This window comes from Lactuca sativa, chromosome 5, assembly GCF_002870075.4.
Source record: "Lactuca sativa cultivar Salinas chromosome 5, Lsat_Salinas_v11, whole genome shotgun sequence".
Taxonomy (NCBI): domain Eukaryota; kingdom Viridiplantae; phylum Streptophyta; class Magnoliopsida; order Asterales; family Asteraceae; genus Lactuca; species Lactuca sativa.
The window spans coordinates 332469320-332476865 of record NC_056627.2 but is presented as its reverse complement, the minus strand read 5'-3'; the positions used below and the strand labels follow the sequence as shown (position 1 = coordinate 332476865).

Below are 7546 nucleotides of genomic sequence, written 5' to 3'. Positions count from 1 at the left end.
AGACTTAAACTGAACAGGACACCAAAAAAATAAAAACAAGAAGTTTTGTGAATAACTAAAAATCCTAATATGAAGGAATAGGATACACCAAAAATAAATTCTGAAATTTTAAACTATCTGATAACCATAAAAGAAAAAAAAGAGAGAGAACTAAAAAGTCTCAAAAGAATGTAACTAAAGCGCCGCTGCTCTCTTCCTCTCCGTCAATGTCGATTTCTTCCCCGATATCGTCATCATATGTGAGCTCCGGTCTCTACGACTCAGATATGTACCGGTTTTTGTTAACCTTTGCAGCCTCACTTACTTGTAAGTCCACAATACATACTTGTTTTTATGCGAATATTAATAAGCACTAGTTAATCCTACAAACGTGACTAATTATTTCATAAGGCGGTATACAATGTTGAAGATAGTATAGCACATTAGGCAGGTATCGTACACATGGAACAATGTTTTAGCTAATTTTTACCTACTGCTAATTAATTACTAATTAAATGGAAAAAGGTTTTTTCTCTAGTTTTCCTGGTGGTTGTCGAGGCCAACAAAATAAATACCCTAAATATTACACACTAAAATAATGTTTAGTGGTAAAGGGATCGTATCCATGAAGATTTGCCCAATTTTATAACTCTATGAGAATCTCTTTGTAAAAATATTTATAAAATGACAATAAATTAAAAATGGGGGGGGGGGGTGATCTTTCGAAATACTTGAAATAAACTCGAATTAAACTAAGATTTAAATAGACAGTTTCAACAAAAACAAGGGTTTGATGTAAAATCAATAAGGGAAAGATGGTTGACTAAATGTTTCCTCACTTTGACTTTTTGATGAACATATCATTAGAATCTAATGGTGCAATACTTGTTTTAAATCAATAATTTGGCTATAATAATCCAAGAAGCTTGAGATTACCTAGACTTTTCTTAGTTATTAAAATGGTCAGAGAAGCTCATAACAATTTCCTTAGTCAAAGTCACAATTTCCATTAAGCATGTAATTAGTGAAAATCAACTAGCATTAAGAACCAAAAAGTCACCAAATCCAAAAGGAGCCAAATGCTTTAACTACCATATTGGAGAAAATGTTTTTATAATTGTGTTAAACAAAACTAACACAAAAATCATTTGTTTCTTGCTAATTTAAGGATCTTTTACTGAACACATATCTTCTTTCCCAAACACATATCTTCTTATTATTCCATCGTCATAACTTCAAAAGAGGTATGAATCATCCCAAAAGTAATACTTGACTTCAGAAAATAGTTTCTTCTTTTGTTGACGTGTCAATTCTTTTGGAAGATAATCACTTGCTAAATAGTTAGATATATATTCATACCAAGGTACTTCTCCTGCTATAACCATAAGATATTCCTCGGGAAAATCATCTCCAATCTTGTTTTCTTCCAATTCTTCCAAATTATAAGTGATCGGCAGCCACGTTCTCCATTCCTTTTTTTTATCTCTAATTTCAATGTCAAATTCTTGTAAAAGCAATACCCAACGTATCAATCTTGGTTTGCCATCTTGTTTAGCAAAAAGATACTTAAGGGAAGAATGGTAGGTAAAAACAATTGTCTTGGACAAAACTAAATATGGGTAGAATTTATCAAAAGCATAAACCACCGCGAGCAGCTCCTTCTCTATAGTAGTGTAGTTTTCTTGAGTCGGGTTTAAAGTTTTGCTTGCATAATAAATAGGTTGAAAATGGTTGTCAACCCTTTGTCCCAAAACAGCTCCCACTACATATTCACTAGCATCACAAATCAGCTCAAAAGGAAGACTCCAATTCGGGGCTATCATAATAGGGATACTAGTCAACTTATCCTTCAATAACTGAAAGGCTTCATGACATTGCTTAGAAATTTCAAGCGTGGCATCCTTCAAAAAAAGTTGAGTCAATGGCCTTGTGATCTTCGAAAAATCCTTGATGAATCGGCGGTAAAATCTCGCATGGCCTAGAAAGCTCCTCACCCCTTTTACATTAGTTGGAGGTCGTAATTTAGATATTGTTTCAACTTTCGATCGATCTACCTCTATCCCCAATTTTGAGACTTTGTGTCCCAACGCAATTCCTTCCTTTACCATGAAGTGGCACTTCTCCCAATTTAGGACTAGGTTGGTCTTTTCACATCTTGCTAGCATTAGGTCTAAATTGGACAAACAATCTTCAAAAGAGGACCCAAAAACCGAGAAGTCATCCATAAAAACCTCCATAAATTTCTCGATCATGTCATGGAAGATAGCCATCATGCACCTTTGGAAAGTAACTGGTGCGTTGAATAACCCAAATGGCATGCGTCGATTTGCAAAAGTCCCACTTAGGCAAGTGAAAGTGGTATTTTCTTGGTCTTGTGGGTCAATTGGGATTTGAAAATACCCCGAAAACCATCTAGAAAACAATAGTAAAGATTATCGAATAGCCTCTCGAGCATTTAATTGATAAATGGTAAAGGAAAGTGATCTTTGCATGTAACATCATTAAGCTTCCGATAGTCGATGCAAACGCGCCACCCAGTTACCGTTCTTGTGGGGATTAACTTATTGTCTTCGGTGGTAACCACCGTCATTCCTCCTTTCTTTGGCACTATGTGTACCGGACTACCCATGGACTATCAGAAATTGAATATATGATGTCGGCATCTAAAATTTTTAACACTTCTTTTTTCACCACTTCTTGCATATTTGGGTTGGGCCTTCTTTGACGTTGTACTATGGACTTAGCTCCTTCTTCTAGATTGATCTTATTTGAACAGTAGGCGGGACTAATTCCCTTGATGTTGGTTATCTTCCATTTTATGGTGCCTTGTCTTTTCTTTAATACTTCAACTAGGCTTTCTTTTTCATGTTTGGTTAGATCGGATGCTATAATAAATGGCTTTTGTTGTCCTTCTTCCAAAAATGCATACTCCAGATGTTCGGGCAAAATCTTCAGCTCATTTTTTTTGGCTTTTCTCCAGTTACCAAGACGTGGGCCTTCTGCCATGTCGTGTTGTCGCAAATTTTAATGTCAGATCGTGGAAAAATTGAGGGCTACGACTTGTTGCCTGTGCCACATCGTGTTGCTTCTTCTGTTTGCTTTTTCAATTCATTGTACTCGCTTTCCTCTAATAGCTTCTCCAATTCTTGTATATCAAGTTCGGCATCAAAGTTACCTTCTCCTAGCACCATATATCCCTCGATCTCTTTTTTTTTCCACCCTCCTAACTCTTTTTCAAGTACACCATCAATAACATCAATTGAGAAAGCCATGTCATCACTTATTCTTGAATGTTGAATTGCTCTATTCACTCCAAAAGTGACAGCTTCTTCTCCAACTCGAAGAGTGATTTTGGACTCTCTAATATCCACCAAGGCCCGGGCGGTGCTCAAGAAAGGCCTTCCAAGGATGATTGGGACTTGTTTATCTTCCTCCATGTCTAAAACAATGAAATCTACGGGAAAAAAACTTGTCAACTTTTACTAGTAAGTTTTCACAGATACCTCTTGGAAAGGTCATGGTCTTGTTGGCTAAATGGATTACCATGCAGACTGGTCTTGGTTAGGGGAGATCGAGCTTCTTAAAGAACGAGTAGGGCATCAAATTAACACTTGCTCCCGAGTCGGCTAACGCATGACTCGTTGCTAGGTTCCCGAATTCGCATGGTAAAATTATGCTTCCTGGATCACCCATCTTCTTTGGTAACATGTTTAGCATTGCAGCAGAGCAAGTTTCATTTAGCACCACCTTGGATAATCCTTCCATTTTCTTGCGGTTTGTTAAGAGGTCCTTGAGAAACTTGGCATATTTTGGCATCTCGGCTAAGGCCTCAAGGAATGGAATGTTGATTTCAAGAGACTTTATATGATCTAGGAACTTTCGATTATCTTCAGCATTCTTCTCATTGCTCTACTTGGAAAAGGTAATGGTGGGCGGTATGGCTTAACGGGTTCATTAGTTTTCTTTTCAGACTCTTGCCACAACGTGGCATCTATACCACATCGTGTTGATTGTTCAGTTTCCTTGGTTTGACTTTCTTCTCTAATTTCTCTCTCCTCATCCGGGTTGCTTCTGTCGATGGGAGTCAAAAGAGTAATTATTTTCCAGCTTCTTGTTGTTACAACTTGGATTTGGGCTCCTCTCGGGTTTTGTTCGGTATTTCCTGGAAGTCCTCTCGGTGACCTTTCATTTATTTTCTTAGCTAGTTCCCTAAGTTGTTTTTCAATGTTCAAGATGGAAGCTTGTTGATTTCTTAGTAGATTTTACCGCTCCCTCATCATATTTTGTTGTTCTCTAACTCCTGCTTCTGTTTCCATGTGCCTTTTTTTGGATGCCGCAGCAAAACGAGAAAGCATTGACTCGAAATCGGGCTTCTTTTCTGGAACTGGTTCCTCTCGTCGGTAAAAGCCTCTTCCTCCTTGTTCATATTTCTATTCCTTGGATTTCTTGTACTCATCATAAGGTAACCACTTCTTCTTGGGATTTCTCCAATCTTCATCTAATCAATCACCACTCGAGCAGAAAGCTTCAACCTTTTGGTTTCCATACTGATCAAGATCATAGTCCTTAGTCAAATGTCATATGTTACAGTTTTCGCACCTAACTCTTATTGCATGGATTGTTTGATCCATCTTTGTCATCCTCCTATCCATGTTTTGCAATATTGCTGAAACTGCCGACATGTCTTCCAAAGCAACATTCGCCGATCCCCTTGTTACATCATTCCTCGGGTTATGGTACTCTCCAGAGTGTTTAGAGAATTCTTCAATGATTTCCTTGATTTCCACAAGATTTTTCTTGGTTAAAGGGTCTTGAGAATCAAGGAGTTGCCTAGTTGTGACATTCAACCCATCATAAAATTTAGAAACCTCTTGTTGCACATAGAGATCATTTTGGGGGAAATTCCGAAGTAGACCATTGTAGCGCTCCCATGCTTCAAACAGCGACTCCCCCATTTGTTTTTCAAAATTAGCAATGATCTTTTTGAGCTTAGCAATCTTGGATGGTGGACAAAATTGTTCCAAAAACTCCTCACGCATCTTTGCCCATGTTGTGATCGCGCCTGGTGGAAGTGCCTTTAGCCAATCCTTTGTAGCTCCCTTGAAAGTGATAGGGAGCATCCTCAACAACACCGTTTCACGTGGAACATTTGGAATGTTAAAGTAGTCGGCGATGTCGTTGACTTCATCAAGATGCTTATAAGCGTCTTCATGATCCTTTTCGGTGAAAGGAATCTCCTTAAGCGCAGCTAGGATATGCCCCTTGAGTTCAAATGTGGCAGTGGCTAGTATGGTGGGTTGTACAATGTAACGCCCGTAGATCTGGGCTAGTCAATTTAGAGATAATAGGGGTCGAAAATTAATTTTCGACAAAATATTATTTAGAATAAATAATCTTAACCAAGTTGTAGAATATGTCTCAAGGGTTCCGTACATATAAAGAACGCCGAAGTCCGAGTTATAACAAAGAAGTTATGGCTCGTCGAAGTTTTTCGGCAAAACCGGCACGGCAATGGGAGACGTAAATAGTGAATTTACGTTGGAGGAATTTTTAGCCTTGGTGATCTAAACCAAAGTTTTAGTATACATTAAACCAAGAACAACCATAAAAAGAACGCCCAAATCTAACTTCGTATGAGGAAGTTATGATTTTTCTAAGATTCGACTTAGAAGTAAACGACCCGAAACTCGAATTTTAGTTCGAGCAGTTTTTGGCTTAAGCGATCTAAATGAGAGTTGAAGATCTCATTAATAGGAACTCAACGGTAAAAATATAGACAAAAACGGAGTCTGTATGAAGGAGTTACGAATTCTTCGCGGTCATATAATAGTCTAAACGCCTCCTACTGTTAACTTTGAGATTGGTCGAGAATTAGCCGACGGAGTCTAAATGAAAGTTGTAGATCTTGATTTTACCTATGCGTTGAAAAAAAGAACGTCGAAAACGTAGCTTGTATGCAAGAGTTATGATTTTTCTAAGTTTGAAGGCTGATATGCGATAGGGGGTGACGTGGCACCACCAGAAGGCTACCACATGGCCCAACTCGGCGAGTAGGTCCTCCTACTCGGCAAGTACATCAGGATTTCACACTATAAATAGATGTGTCGGGTTCCATTCATTCTCACACCTTTCCTCTTCCACTTTCTCTCTCTAAACTCTCTCTCTAGCTCCCCTTAAGCCCCCTAAAGTCTAGGTAAACCCCCTAGTACCTGAAAGAAGCCCCGAGGCTCCCGGAGTCCCGAGAAAAGAGCCTTTCGGCTAGGAAACGTTGCTCCAGCGAAGCCCGGTTTTCGAGAAAACCCGCTATAAGTGAGCTACGCCTAACCTATCTTTAGTATAGCTTATGTTGCAATATAGTGATGTTATTAGGACCTTAGAATAATTATTTGGGATATTATTATGAGTTATATAGGGTGTTGTTTAACGCTTATATAATAATAATAATAATAATAATAATAATAATAATAATAATAGCTAGACTATTAATTAGTCACAGTTAACATTAGACTAAACTCTAGTGGTAATGATAGTAGGTTTTGTCGAGGAAAATTATTTTTAAGAGTAACGAAGTGCTGTCCGAGTGCCGAGTCACCACCTAATCAAGTGAGTGCATAGTTACTTTCATCTTACAGATAGATATGAAGTATTTTATATAAATTACGTGCTATGTGTGCATATTATCTGAATACTTGCTGTCTATGCTGGATGAACGATTTTATACATGTTTTAAATGATTTAAACTGTATATGTATTTTATATCTACGATAATGTTGGGGTAAAACATGGGTAGATGTAATAGATGGAATATAAGTTGGATGATGAGTTGAGAGGTGTTATAGACCACGAGGTGAGGGTGAGAGGTGGACGATGTGAGAAGCCTTTTTCCAAATGATGGCCTCGTCATTCAGCAGAGTATGGATGACAACCACGGACTATTCTAGACAGTCCAGTGGAACACTAGCAGGCTCGCAACCTGTAGGTGTTGTGAACGATGTGTTCACCTAGTGTACTCTAAACCTAGGTGATCAAGCAAACTTGATGCCTAAACCCTGGTGATCATGCAGAATTGATGCCTAAACCCCGATGATCATGCAGACTTGATACCTAAACCTTGGTGATCATGCAGACTTGATGCCTAAACCCTGGCGACTATGCAGACTTAGTGCCCGTTGTGTAAACCGTGGCAACGATCGACTTCGTGCCGATTCCTTAGGACGATCCTTAGGAATGAGTGAACGAGAAATAGCTGATTCTTAGGGTTGATTGCTTGATTGTTTAAAAATAATAATTATATTATTGTGGGTTGAAAACCCTATGTACTCACCAGGTTTCCCAACCTGACCCACTCAGTTTATTTATATCACATGTGTCGATATGAAGTGACATTACACTGAGAGATTAAGGAGATATAGATCACTAGTGTAAATGAATGTAAGTTCTGTTTATGCTTATGTCTGTATTGACGATGACATCCCAAACGTTTTAAAATGAATAAAATACGTTTCTTCGAAAATGTTTTGATAACGTATTTATCGTGTTTTCTAGGAACAAATTTCGCAACATTTTT

General features: G+C 38.2%; 1 non-coding gene across 1 annotated transcript; it reads left to right on the top strand.

Annotated features, from left to right (window-relative positions):
• Positions 1-4863: 4863 nt before the first annotated feature.
• Positions 4864-4970, top strand: LOC111897895 (small nucleolar RNA R71). Its single transcript, XR_002852427.1, has one exon. It is a non-coding gene; the product is annotated as a small nucleolar RNA R71 (small nucleolar RNA).
• Positions 4971-7546: the final 2576 nt, after the last annotated feature.